The sequence below is a fragment of the Oncorhynchus keta genome, unplaced genomic scaffold, assembly GCF_023373465.1.
Source record: "Oncorhynchus keta strain PuntledgeMale-10-30-2019 unplaced genomic scaffold, Oket_V2 Un_scaffold_17573_pilon_pilon, whole genome shotgun sequence".
NCBI classification, from domain to species: Eukaryota; Metazoa; Chordata; class Actinopteri; order Salmoniformes; family Salmonidae; genus Oncorhynchus; species Oncorhynchus keta.
In genome coordinates, this window is record NW_026290825.1 from 115011 (window position 1) to 128581 (window position 13571).

The 13571-nt window shown below is 43.5% G+C and overlaps 1 protein-coding gene and 1 long non-coding RNA gene across 8 annotated transcripts in view; one reads left to right on the top strand and one right to left on the bottom strand.

The window, feature by feature from the left end:
• msrb3 (methionine sulfoxide reductase B3) overlaps positions 1-3860 on the bottom strand; it is a 95227-nt gene extending 91367 nt beyond the window's left edge. Inside the window, exon 1 of the mRNA XM_052514436.1 lies at positions 3502-3860. The gene's annotated coding sequence lies outside the window, so the exon portion shown is untranslated. The remainder of the gene's footprint in view (positions 1-3501) is intronic.
• Positions 3861-12360: 8500 nt separating this feature from the next.
• On the top strand, positions 12361-13425 carry LOC127927743 (uncharacterized). Of its 7 annotated transcripts, none has more exons than XR_008128926.1 (3): positions 12361-12400; positions 12606-12871; positions 12970-13425. It is a non-coding gene; the product is annotated as an uncharacterized LOC127927743 (long non-coding RNA). The 7 variants fall into 7 exon arrangements; XR_008128927.1 differs by having other exon boundaries at positions 12366-12400; positions 12706-12871; XR_008128922.1 differs by having other exon boundaries at positions 12368-12433; positions 12573-12871.
• Positions 13426-13571: the final 146 nt, after the last annotated feature.

Sequence of the window (13571 nt, forward strand, 5' to 3'; positions counted from 1 at the left end):
ACTGGGCTATACAAGCTAACAGTCCAAACCATCTTTAGAAGGACTGGGCTATCCAAGCTAACAGTCCAAACCCTCTTAATTAAGGAGGCCTGGTCTATCCAAGCTAACAGTCCAAACCATCTTTAGAAGGACTGGGCTATCCAAGCTAACAGTCCAAACCCTCTTAATTAAGGAGGCCTGGGCTATCCAAGCTAACAGTCCAAACCATCTTTAGAAGGACTGGGCTATCCAAGCTAACAGTCCAAACCCTCTTAAGAAGGCCTGGGCTATCCAAGCTAACAGTCCAAACCCTCTTAAGAAGGCCTGGGCTATCCAAGCTAACGATCCAAACCCTCTTAATTAAAGAGGCCTGAGCTATCCAAGCTAACGATCCAAACCCTCTTAAGAAGGCCTGGGCTATCCAAGCTAACAATCCAAACCCTCTTAAGAAGGCCTGGGCTATCCAAGCTAACAATCCAAACCCTCTTAAGAAGGTCTGGGCTATCCAAGCTAACAGTTCAAACCCTCTTAAGAAGGCCTGGGCTATCCAAGCTAACAGTCCAAACCCTCTTAAGAAGGCCTGGGCTATCCAAGCTAACAGTCCAAACCCTCTTAAGAAGGCCTGGGCTATCCAAGCTAACAGTCCAAACCCTCTTAAGAAGGCCTGGGCTATCCAAGCTAACAGTCCAAACCCTCTTAAGAAGGCCTGGGCTATCCAAGCTAACAGTTCAAACCCTCTTAAGAAGGCCTGGGCTATCCAAGCTAACAGTTCAAACCCTCTTAAGAAGGCCTGGGCTATCCAAGCTAACAGTTCAAACCCTCTTAAGAAGGCCTGGGCTATCCAAGCTAACAATCCAAACCCTCTTAAGAAGGCCTGGGCTATCCAAGCTAACAGTTCAAACCCTCTTAAGAAGGCCTGGGCTATCCAAGCCCTCTAATGGGTAGGATGTGCTGCCAAATAATGACAGAGACGACAGACCACAGCCAACCAAACAGCAACCTTGTGTTAGTGGTGAATGATGCTGCACATTTTGATAGTTGATTAGTGGTGATTTTATGATGTTTTAATGGCTTTGTTACTACTATATTAATGTAAATGAGTGACATTACAGACCGGTTAGAACTGGGCGGCGTAACCTGGTAACCTGGTAACCGGGTAGGTAGGTAACTGTGTATTCCATTCATGGACTCCAACTGCTTAAGTACCTATTTTTATTTTACCAGGTAAGTTGACTGAGAACACGTTCTCATTTACAGCAACGACCTGGGGAATAGTTACAGGGAGAGGAGGGGGATGAATGAGCCAATTGTAAACTGGGGATTATTAGGTGACCATGATGGTATGAGGGCCAGATTGGGAATTTAGCCAAGACACCAGGGTTAACACCCCTACTCTTACGATAAGTGCCACGGGATCTTTAGTGACCTCAGAGAGTCAGGACATTCGTTTTAACGTCCCATCCGAAAGACAGAACCTTACACAGGGCAGTGTCCCCAATCACTGCTCTGGGGCATTGGGATACTTTTTAGACCAGAGGTAAGAGTGCCTCTTACTGGCCCTCCAACACCACTTCCAGCAGCATCTAGTCTCCCAACCAGAAGATACTATCGTCAGTCCCTGGTTGGGAGATTTTTGTTACGAGCCCCGACACTCGTTCTGAACTCAGTCAAAGACACTGCATCTTAGTGCAAGAGGCATTACTACAGTCCCTGGTTCGAATCCAGGCCGCATCACATCCGGCCGTGATTGGGAGTCCCCATAGGGCGGCGCACAATTGCCCCAGCGTCGTGCGGGTTTGTCCGGGGTAGGCCGTCATTGTAAATAAGAATTTATTCTTAACTGATTTGCCTAGTTAATACATAAAGGTTCAATAAAACGTGCGGTACAGTTTTGTAAACTGAGAGAAATCATTTTAAAAAAAACAATGGTTAAATTACAACACACTTTTATAGGGTTACGGTCAGTGTTCCCACACGGCCATATATATATATATATATATCCATGTTACTGCGCTTGTTTAGGGAAGACAGAGGTGGCCACCTGGGATAAATAGCATGCTTTAAACACCTGTGCGTAAGCTAACTGAGGAGGAAGTGCAGTCATCTGGAGACAGCATATGGATCTGGGGCTAAACTGCCACAGTAAGTAGATTTTTCGCTGTTATGAAAAGATAAGGGGTATATCAGCATGTGATTGGAAAAACGTTTCACAAGCGATATTTACTGACGTTTCTAAATGTTAAAACACAGCGTGGATATTGTTTGTTCCCACGCAGCTAACCGTGGGCGAAGCTAACCTCTGAAAACCCTACGGATAAGAGAAGGTTTTCCAGACCTAGTAACTGTGTAGGTCGGTAAAGTCGATCCTTATAACCATCTCCTGGATGGTCTGACCACAGAATAATTCTAATTCAAGAATTTCTGTGAATATTTATTATGGGTTTGACTGGCATCCAACTCAAGGTGAAACACCACTTCTGACACATGAAGAATGAACTCTCAGCCAGTCAATAATAAGAATATAATACAGTAGGCGTGTGTTCAAGATTACCTTCTAAATACTCATGCTGTGGTTTATTACCAACTATGCTTATAACGGAGGCTGAAGTGAATGAACTGATATTAAACTTGGTTCGAGCTATTTCTAGTACCGTTTTGCCTTCATAAGCAAAGGCTGACAAGTGCACCACATTAAAACTGCCATAGACTACAGTCAGTATAGACTACAGTCCGTATAGACTACAGTCAGTATAGACTACAGTCAGTATAGACTACAGTCAGTATAGACTACAGTCAGTATAGACTACAGTCCGTATAGACTACAGTCCGTATAGACTACAGTCCGTATAGACTACAGTCCGTATAGACTACAGTCAGTATAGACTACAGTCCGTATAGACTACAGTCCGTATAGACTACAGTCCGTATAGACTACAGTCCGTATAGACTACAGTCAGTATAGACTACAGTCCGTATAGACTACAGTCCGTATAGACTACAGTCCGTATAGACTACAGTCCGTATAGACTACAGTCCGTATAGACTACAGTCAAGTGGTCAGCTGTTCTGTAACGTTTGGTCTATTAACTTACTGTAACATAACTAGCGATGTTTCTAATGTATCCGATTACACTGACGCAGGATACAACACTTGTTTACCTTTTTAATATAATGTATTCACCAAGAACTGTTGTCACGTTCAAGCGTCAATGTCTTTACAGTAAAAGGCAACATTTTAGCCTACAAGTGCATGACTGTGTATTAGAACTGAATAGGCTATTTCAGCAACCGGTGTCCCACTCAAAACGAGCCCGTATTGTTAGCTTGGCTATCAAATGACAAGGATATTGTTTGTTATGGGACACTGGGACGGTCAACAAGCGCCACTTTCCCCGAGCAGAAAACTCTGGAAACAAAATGACATTTAAAAACAACACGACAATCTCTGCACAGACTCCAATATGTATCATGCTATTGCAACAGTTAGTAAATCAACTACGAATCGAAACGTCGTTCACATACCTGTAAAAAGTAGCAGAGACAACAAAGTGACGCAGATCGTCAACCCACCGGCAGACGGGCGGTCCGTCCCGTGTCCGTGTGAACACAACTCAGTGACACGAGAGAAACGGAGAACACGCCGCTGGCCTGTCTGAGGGGTTGGCACTATATGGCCAAGCTGCAAAACCCGGAAGTTCTACAATTTTATCTTATTTAAAAATCGGATTTCAAAACCGACGCCAACATTAACCATACTCCTAGACGTGTGCCTGACCTACGCTTAAATGAAGAGCAAAAAGCGAATTGACGTTTTCATACATTTTCACGATTTTTATGGCAATTTCGACTTTGCAGCTTGCCACTATAGTGGGAAATGCCTACTCTGGACTTCTTAGTTAGGTAATGACTGGTGCATTGTGGGATAGATTCCAGCGCCACCGGCACATATCTCCAAATATGAACACGAGCAAAATCAGATTACGCGAAGTTGAGTCCATACAGTAGGATCAAGCCAAACTAGCAGTCTATTTAAAGCCAAACTAGCAGACTATTTAAATGAGTTATCTTACTACTAGCTCTCGTGCCTGGAAACATGGACTATTACAATGGATTGTTACTACAGCAGATTGGAAAGCGAGTCCAATGAGAAATAGACTGGAACATAATAGAATAGCACGGTTAGAATAGTGAGTTAGAATAGCATAGCACTGTTAGAATAGTGAGTTAGAATAGCATAGCACTGTTAGAATAGTGAGTTAGAATAGCAGAGCACTGTTAGAATAGTGAGTTAGAATAGAATAGCACTGTTAGAATAGTGAGTTAATAGACCTGTTAGAATAGTGAGTTAGAATAGCATAGCACTGTTAGAATAGTGAGAGAATAGCATAGCACTGTTAGAAATAGTGACCTGTTAGAATAGCAGAGCACTGTTAGAATAGTGAGTTAGAATAGCAGAGCACTGTTAGAATAGTGAGAGAATAGCAGAGCACTGTTAGAATAGAATAGCACTGTTGAATAGAAGAGCACTGTTAGAATAGAATAGCACTGTTAGAATAGCAGAGCACTGTTAGAATAGAATAGCACTGTTAGAATAGAATAGCACTGTTAGAATAGAATAGCACTGTTAGAATAGCAGAGCACTGTTAGAATAGAATAGCACTGTTAGAATAGTGAGAGAATAGCAGAGCACTGTTAGAATAGAATAGCACTGTTAGAATAGAATAGCACTGTTAAAATAGTGAGAGAATAGCAGAGCACTGTTAAAATAGTGAGATAGAATAGCAGAGCACTGTTAGAATAGTGAGTTAGAATAGAATAGCACTTTTAGAATAGTGAGCTACAATAGAATAGCACTGTTAGAATAGTGAGTTAGAATAGAATAGCACTGTTAGAATAGTGAGTTAGAATAGAATAGCACTGTTAGAATAGAATAGCACTGTTAGAATAGTGAGTTAGAATAGAATAGCACTGTTAGAATAGAAGAGCACTGTTAGAATAGTGAGTTAAAATAGACTAGCAGTGTTAGAATAGTGAGTTAGAATAGAATAGCACTGTTAGAATAGAGCAGAATAGGTTAGCACTGGTTAGACTGTGGGTCTGGAAATAGAATAGCACTGTTAGAGCAGTGGTTCCCAGAGTGTGGGAATATGGTTTCCACTGTTAGAGCAGTGGTTAGCACTGTTAGAATAGTGAGCTAGAATAGCATCTGGACCCCTTGGTTTCCACTCTTTAGAGCACTGTTAGAATAGTGAGTTAGAATAGAATAGCACTGTTAGAATAGTGAGTTAGATGGTTTCCAGCTTTAGAGCAGTGGTTCCCAGACTGTGAGTCTGGAATATGGAATAGCACTGGTTCCCAGAATGTGGGTCTGGACCCCAGAGCACTGTTAGAGCAGTGGTTCCCAGAATAGAATAGCACTGTTAGAATAGTGAGCACCCCAGCATTGTTTCCACTCTTTGCAGTGGTTCCCAGACTGGGTCTGACCCCCTATGGTTTCCACTCTTTAGAGCAGTGGTTCCCAGACTGTGGGTCTGGACCCCCCTATGGTTTCCACTCTTTAGAGCAGTGGTTCCCAGACTGTGGGTCTGGACCCCCTATGGTTCTGTCCAGTGGTTCCAACGTGTTTGGACATTATGGTTCTGTCAATTCTTTCCAGCATTGTCAATGCGTGGGTCTGGACAGCCTGGTTCTTTTGTCCCTGGTTCCAGCATTGTCCATGCATTTCCACTCTTTAGAGCAGTGGTTCCCAGACTGTGGGTCTGGACCCCCCTATGGTTTGTGGTGTTACACATCATTTCATTATTATACCGTACAATTCCTAAAATGGGTCACAGGAGCCCAGACTCAAATCTACATGGTCTGTTTTGAGTTACATTTTTGGTCAGAGTCCCCCCCCCCACACACATGGTAGGTTGACTCAGACACCTCAATTGGTGGGTCAGGAAGCATAGTGGACACAGGCACAGCTGTTGGACAGGTTCTGCACTGAGAGGGGGGGGGGGTAGAGACAGGCAAGGACACCTTCCATTTCCATATCGGAGAAGATATAGAGAGAAAGCTGTGGAACAATACCACACACACACACACACACACACACACACACCATCAGCAGTCTTCACTGCACAACTGATTATAAAACATACAAGTCTAATTATGTAGAGCAGTGACGAAGAAGGAGATAATCTTTAATCAGAGACATTTTTTTTTTACAAAGACAATTAAGTGACCAATTACATTTAAAAACAACTGAACCTTTTAAAATGTCTGGACATTATTGGACACCTTTAGCGTCATGTGACTTGAAGGTGGGGTCGTGATAGGTCAATGTGAACGATGCAATAGGAATTAAATGTCTTCTGCATATAATAATAATAATACATATTACAAATATAAAAATGTACAACGTTTCCATAAATCAGAGAGAGAAACGTCCTTTAAGGGGGGAGCAGCTGGTAGTTGAAGCAGCAAGCGTCACCTTGGACCGTAGAGAAGTGCCACACAGATAGGTTTAGAAAATTCCGGAAACTTTACCCAAATTCCCCAGAAATGTCGGTTGGAAGATAGCCGGAATTAAGAGGGAATAAGCAGAACACACCGAAATCCTTTTAAAACTGGGATTTCTGGAAAATGTGTGTTTTTTTTGTTTTTGTAAGCCGCACACACAGACCAAACATAGACGATATAAAGTGCACGTACATCATTTCTTAAGAAGAAAAACAACCTTCGGGTGCATCACTGGTATTCACCATCCGGTTGGTGACAATTATTACAAAAAAAATATATTTTTTTAAAGATCACCATTACCCATGATGCACCACACAGGGAAGTGCAGTCAGCAAAAAAAAAAAAATAAAACTGGCTTCCATTTTGAACGTCGTTTATTTTGTACATATTCAGCTCTGTGCAGTGGAATACAACTGTTTCAATGTAAAAAATAGGGCATTCTGGAAATGGGAAGGAGAGAAAAGCAGAAAGTATCTAAAACATTTTTTTTAAAACTACCCACGTTTGACTACCCAAACAACAACCGGACTTCAATTTTAAATTTTAAAAAAATTATTTTTTTTTCTCTCGTTCTGGACAACACCGAGGATGGGGTGTTTTCGTAGGTGTGTGTGTGTCCAACAATATGCTTTCCTGCCCCCCCCCACCAGAGTTCGTCCCCAAATGGCATCCCGGTCACCATAAGGCTCGAGTCAAAAGTAGTGCACTACATAGGGAATAGGGCTCTGGTCTAAAGTAGTGCACTATATAGGGAATAGGGCTCTGGTCTAAAGTAGTGCACTACATAGGGAATAGGGCTCGAGTCAAAAGTAGTGCACTACATAGGGAATAGGGCTCTGGTCTAAAGTAGTGCACTATATCGGGAATAGGACTCTAGGACTCTGGTCTAAAGTAGTGCACTACATAGGGAATAGGGCTCTGGTCTAAAGTAGTGCACTACATAGGGAATAGGGTGCCATTTGGGAACGAACTCTGGTGGGGGGGGGGCAGGAAAGCATATTGTTGGACACACACACCTACGGAAACAACCCATCCTAGGTGTTGTCCAGAACGAGAAAAAAAAAAAAAAACTTTCCAAGAAAACACATTTGTAATAAAGCTCTTTCTTTCTGACCTCACGTTCCCTTTCAACAATGATTATACCACTTTAATAAACCCCAAGACAATCTCCAGTAATGCAGTGACAGCTGCTTGTTGTTGTTGTTTGTTGTGTTTTTAAAGCACAAAGTTAAGGCACAACCAGGTCAATAACTGCTGCAGGGGGGACAGGACTGCACCAGGTTCATTAAAACATGTTTTATTTTATAAATGTGCATCATTATGTACAACTTACAGCAACCCCACTTTCAACTTCACACAGCACCCTCCGCCCCCCCCCCATCCCCCCCAACAAAATATACAAATAATCTTAATGGTGGCGATTCCTTTGATCTTGAAGCATTATGAATGTGTTGATAGTTTGACGACAATATAAAATCCAGCTCACGTGCAAATCATTCAGGACTTTACACAGTCTCCATTTAAACACAACAGGTGGGTGGAATAATTGGGGGTCAAAATGGCACCCTATTCCCCTAAATAGTACACTACTTTGGAACACGGACACGTGTAGCTTTGTACTTTAAACTAAAAACAATGTTTAAAATATTGTGAATCAGCTTATTTCTTATTCTTTCTTATTCTTTCTGCATCTCAATTCTGCATTTAAAAAAAACCACTGTTTTATTTCCGCGTTACACATCTATAAAAACACACCACGGGTTTGGCGTGTTCTCTCTCTCTCTGCATCGTATCGACACGACTATAATAATATTACACGAGGTCTGTGTTTAATCAACAACAACGGCTGGATACAATTAAAGAACCACAAATAAACACAACAAGTCTAAATGACTTTCAACATGGCAGGGGAAAGTGTTCGCTCGCGTCCAAAAAATGAACCCTATTCCCTATATAGTGCACTACTATAGACCAGAGCCCTATTCCCTATATAGTACACTACTATAGACCAGAGCCCTATTCCCTATATAGTGCACTACTATAGACCAGAGCCCTATTCCCTATATAGTGCACTACTATAGACCAGAGCCCTATTCCCTATATAGTACACTACTATAGACCAGAGCCCTATTCCCTATATAGTACACTACTATAGACCAGAGCCCTATTCCCTATATAGTGCACTACTATAGACCAGAGCCCTATTCCTATATAGTGCACTACTATAGACCAGAGCCCTATTCCCTATATAGTACACTACTATAGACCAGAGCCCTATTCCCTATATAGTGCACTACTATAGACCAGGGCCCTATTCCCTATATAGTGCACTACTATAGACCAGAGCCCTATTCCCTATATAGTACACTACTGTAGACCAGAGCCCTATTCCCTATATAGTGGTACTACTATAGACCAGAGCCCTATTCCCTATATAGTGCACTACTATAGACCAGAGCCCTATTCCCTATTCCCTATATAGTGCACTACTATAGACCAGAGCCCTATTCTCTATATAGTGCACTACTATAGACCAGAGCCCTATTCTCTATATAGTGCACTACTATAGACCAGAGCCCTATTCCCTATATAGTGCACTACTATAGACCAGAGCCCTATTCCCTATATAGTGCACTACTATAGACCAGAGCCCTATTCCCTATATAGTGCACTACTATAGACCAGAGCCCTATTCCCTATATAGTGCACTACTATAGACCAGAGCCCTATTCCCTATATAGTACACTACTATAGACCAGAGCCCTATTCCCTATATAGTGCACTACTATAGACCAGAGCCCTATTCCCTATATAGTGCACTACTATAGACCAGAGCCCTATTCCCTATATAGTACACTACTATAGACCAGAGCCCTATTCCCTATATAGTGCACTACTATAGACCAGAGCCCTATTCCCTATATAGTGCACTACTATAGACCAGAGCCCTATTCCCTATATAGTACACTACTATAGACCAGAGCCCTATTCCCTATATAGTGCACTACTATAGACCAGAGCCCTATTCCCTATATAGTACACTACTATAGACCAGAGCCCTATTCCCTATATAGTACACTACTATAGACCAGAGCCCTATTACCTATATAGTGCACTACTATAGACCAGAGCCCTATTCAGTACACTACTATAGACCAGAGCCCTATTCCCTATATAGTACACTACTATAGACCAGAGCCCTATTCCCTATATAGTGCACTACTATAGACCAGAGCCCTATTCAGTACACTACTATAGACCAGAGCCCTATTCCCTATATAGTGCACTACTATAGACCAGAGCCCTATTCCCTATATAGTGCACTACTATAGACCAGAGCCCTATTCCCTATATAGTACACTACTATAGACCAGAGCCCTATTCCCTATATAGTGCACTACTATAGACCAGAGCCCTATTCCCTATATAGTGCACTACTATAGACCAGAGCCCTATTCCCTATATAGTGCACTACTATAGACCAGAGCCCTATTCCCTATATAGTGCACTACTATAGACCAGAGCCCTATTCCCTATATAGTACACTACTATAGACCAGAGCCCTATTCCCTATATAGTACACTACTATAGACCAGAGCCCTATTCCCTATATAGTACACTACTATAGACCAGAGCCCTATTCCCTATATAGTACACTACTATAGACCAGAGCCCTATTCCCTATATAGTACACTACTATAGACCAGAGCCCTATTCCCTATATAGTACACTACTATAGACCAGGATTCCCTATATAGTACACTACTATAGACCAGGGCCCTATATAGTACACTACTATAGACCAGAGCCTTATTCCCTATAGTAGTACACTACTTTAGACCAGAGCCCTATTCCCTATATAGTACACTACTATAGACCAGAGCCTTATTCCTATATAGTGCACTACTTTAGACCAGAGCCCTATTCCCTATATAGTACACTACTATAGACCAGAGCCTTATTCCCTATATAGTACACTACTTTAGACCAGAGCCCTATTCCCTATATAGTACACTACTTTAGACCAGAGCCTTATTCCCTATATAGTGCACTACTATAGACCAGAGCCCTATTCCTATATAGTACACTACTATAGACCAGAGCCCTATTCCCTATATAGTACACTACTATAGACCAGAGCCCTATTCCCTATATAGAACACTACTATAGACCAGAGCCCTATTCCCTATATAGTAGACTACTATAGACCAGAGCCCTATTCCCTATATAGTGCACTACTATAGACCAGAGCCCTATTCCCTATATAGTGCACTACTATAGACCAGAGCCCTATTCCCTATATAGTGCACTACTATAGACCAGGCCCTATTCCCTATATAGTGCACTACTATAGACCAGAGCCCTATTCCCCATATAGTACACTACTATAGACCAGAGCCCTATTCCCTATATAGTGCACTACTTTAGACCAGAGCCCTATTCCCTATATAGTGCACTACTATAGACCAGAGCCCTATTCCCTATATAGTGCACTACTATAGACCAGAGCCCTATTCCCTATATAGTGCACTACTATAGACCAGAGCCCTATTCCCTATATAGTGGTACTACTATAGACCAGAGCCCTATTCCCTATATAGTACACTACTATAGACCAGAGCCCTATTCCCTATATAGTGCACTACTATAGACCAGAGCCCTATTCCCTATATAGTGCACTACTATAGACCAGAGCCCTATTCCCTATATAGTGCACTACTATAGACCAGAGCCCTATTCCCTATATAGTGCACTACTATAGACCAGAGCCCTATTCCCTATATAGTGCACTACTATAGACCAGAGCCCTATTCCCTATATAGTACACTACTATAGACCAGAGCCCTATTCCCTATATAGTGCACTACTATAGACCAGAGCCCTATTCCCTATATAGTGCACTACTATAGACCAGAGCCCTATTCCCTATATAGTGCACTACTATAGACCAGAGCCCTATTCCCTATATAGTGCACTACTATAGACCAGGACCCTATTCCCTATATATACACTACTATAGACCAGAGCCCTATTCCCTATATAGTGCACTACTTTAGACCAGGTCCCTATTCCCTATATAGTGCCCTACTTAGACCAGGCCCTATTAGGGGTAGTGCACTACTTTAGACCAGAGCCCTATTCCCTATATAGTGCACTACTATAGACCAGGGCCCTATTCCCTATAGTGCACTACTTTAGACCAGGCCCTATTCCTAGGGGTAGTGCACTACTATAGACCAGAGCCCTATTCCCATATAGTGCACTACTATAGACCAGAGCCCTATTCCCTATATAGTGCACTACTATAGACCAGAGCCCTATTCCAGGCTGGTATAGGGGTAGTGCACTACTTTAGACCAGGGCCCTAGGGGTAGTGCACTACTATAGACCAGGACCCATAGGGGTAGTGCACTACTATAGACCAGGACCCATAGGGGTAGTGCACTACTTTAGACCAGGGCCCATAGGGGTAGTGCACTACTATAGACCAGAGCCCATTAGGGGTAGTGCACTACTTTAGACCAGGACCCATAGGGGTAGTGCACTACTTTAGACCAGGGGCCCACTATAGACCAGGGTAGTGCACTACTTTAGACCAGGGTCCATAGGGGGGATAGTGCACTACTTTAGACCAGGGCCCATAGGGGTAGTGCACTACTTTAGACCAGGACCCATAGGGGTAGTGCACTACTTTAGACCAGGGTCCATAGGGGTAGTGCACTACTTTAGACCAGGGCCCATAGGGGTAGTGCACTACTTTAGACCAGGACCCATAGGGGTAGTGCACTACTTTAGACCAGGGACCCATAGGGGTAGTGCACTACTTTAGACCAGGGCCCATAGGGGTAGTGCACTACTACAGGGCCCATAGGGGTAGACCAGGGCCCATAGGGGTAGTGCACTACTTTAGACCAGGGTCCATAGGGGTAGTGCACTACTTTAGACCAGGGTCCATAGGGGTAGTGCACTACTTTAGACCAGGGCCCTATACCCCATAGGGGTAGTGCACTACTTTAGACCAGGGCCCATAGGGGTAGTGCACTACTTTAGACCAGGGCCCATAGGGGTAGTGCACTACTTTAGACCAGGGCCCATAGGGGTAGTGCACTACTTTAGACCAGGACCCATAGGGGTAGTGCACTACTTTAGACCAGGGCCCATAGGGGTAGTGCACTACTTTAGACCAGGGCCCCATAGGGGTAGTGCACTACTTTAGACCAGGGCCCATAGGGGTAGTGCACTACTTTAGACCAGGGCCCATAGGGGTAGTGCACTACTTTAGACCAGGGTCCATAGGGGTAGTGCACTACTTTAGACCAGGACCCATAGGGGTAGTGCACTACTTTAGACCAGGGTCCATAGGGATAGTGCACTACTTTAGACCAGGGTCCATAGGGGTAGTGCACTACTTTAGACCAGGGCCCATAGGGGTAGTGCACTACTTTAGACCAGGGCCCATAGGGGTAGTGCACTACTTTAGACCAGGCCCATAGGGGTAGTGCACTACTTTAGACCAGGGTCCATAGGGGTAGTGCACTACTTTAGACCAGGGTCCATAGGGGTAGTGCACTACTTTAGACCAGGGCCCATAGGGGTAGTGCACTACTTTAGACCAGGGTCCATAGGGGTAGTGCACTACTTTAGACCAGGACCCATAGGGGTAGTGCACTACTTTAGACCAGGGTCCATAGGGGTAGTGCACTACTTTAGACCAGGGTCCATAGGGATAGTGCACTACTTTAGACCAGGGACCCATAGGGGTAGTGCACTACTTTAGACCAGGGCCCATAGGGGTAGTGCACTACTTTAGACCAGGGCCCATAGGGGTAGTCCACTACTTTAGACCAGGACTCATAGGGGTAGTGCACTACTTTAGACCAGGGTCCATAGGGGTAGTGCACTACTTTAGACCAGGACTCATAGGGGTAGTGCACTACTTTAGACCAGGGTCCATAGGGGTAGTGCACTACTTTAGACCAGGACTCATAGGGGTAGTGCACTACTTTAGACCAGGGCTGCTTGAGGGAGGAAAGATACTTAAAATGGCCGCCAATATAGAGTTAAGACAGAAAACCAAAGAAGCCAAA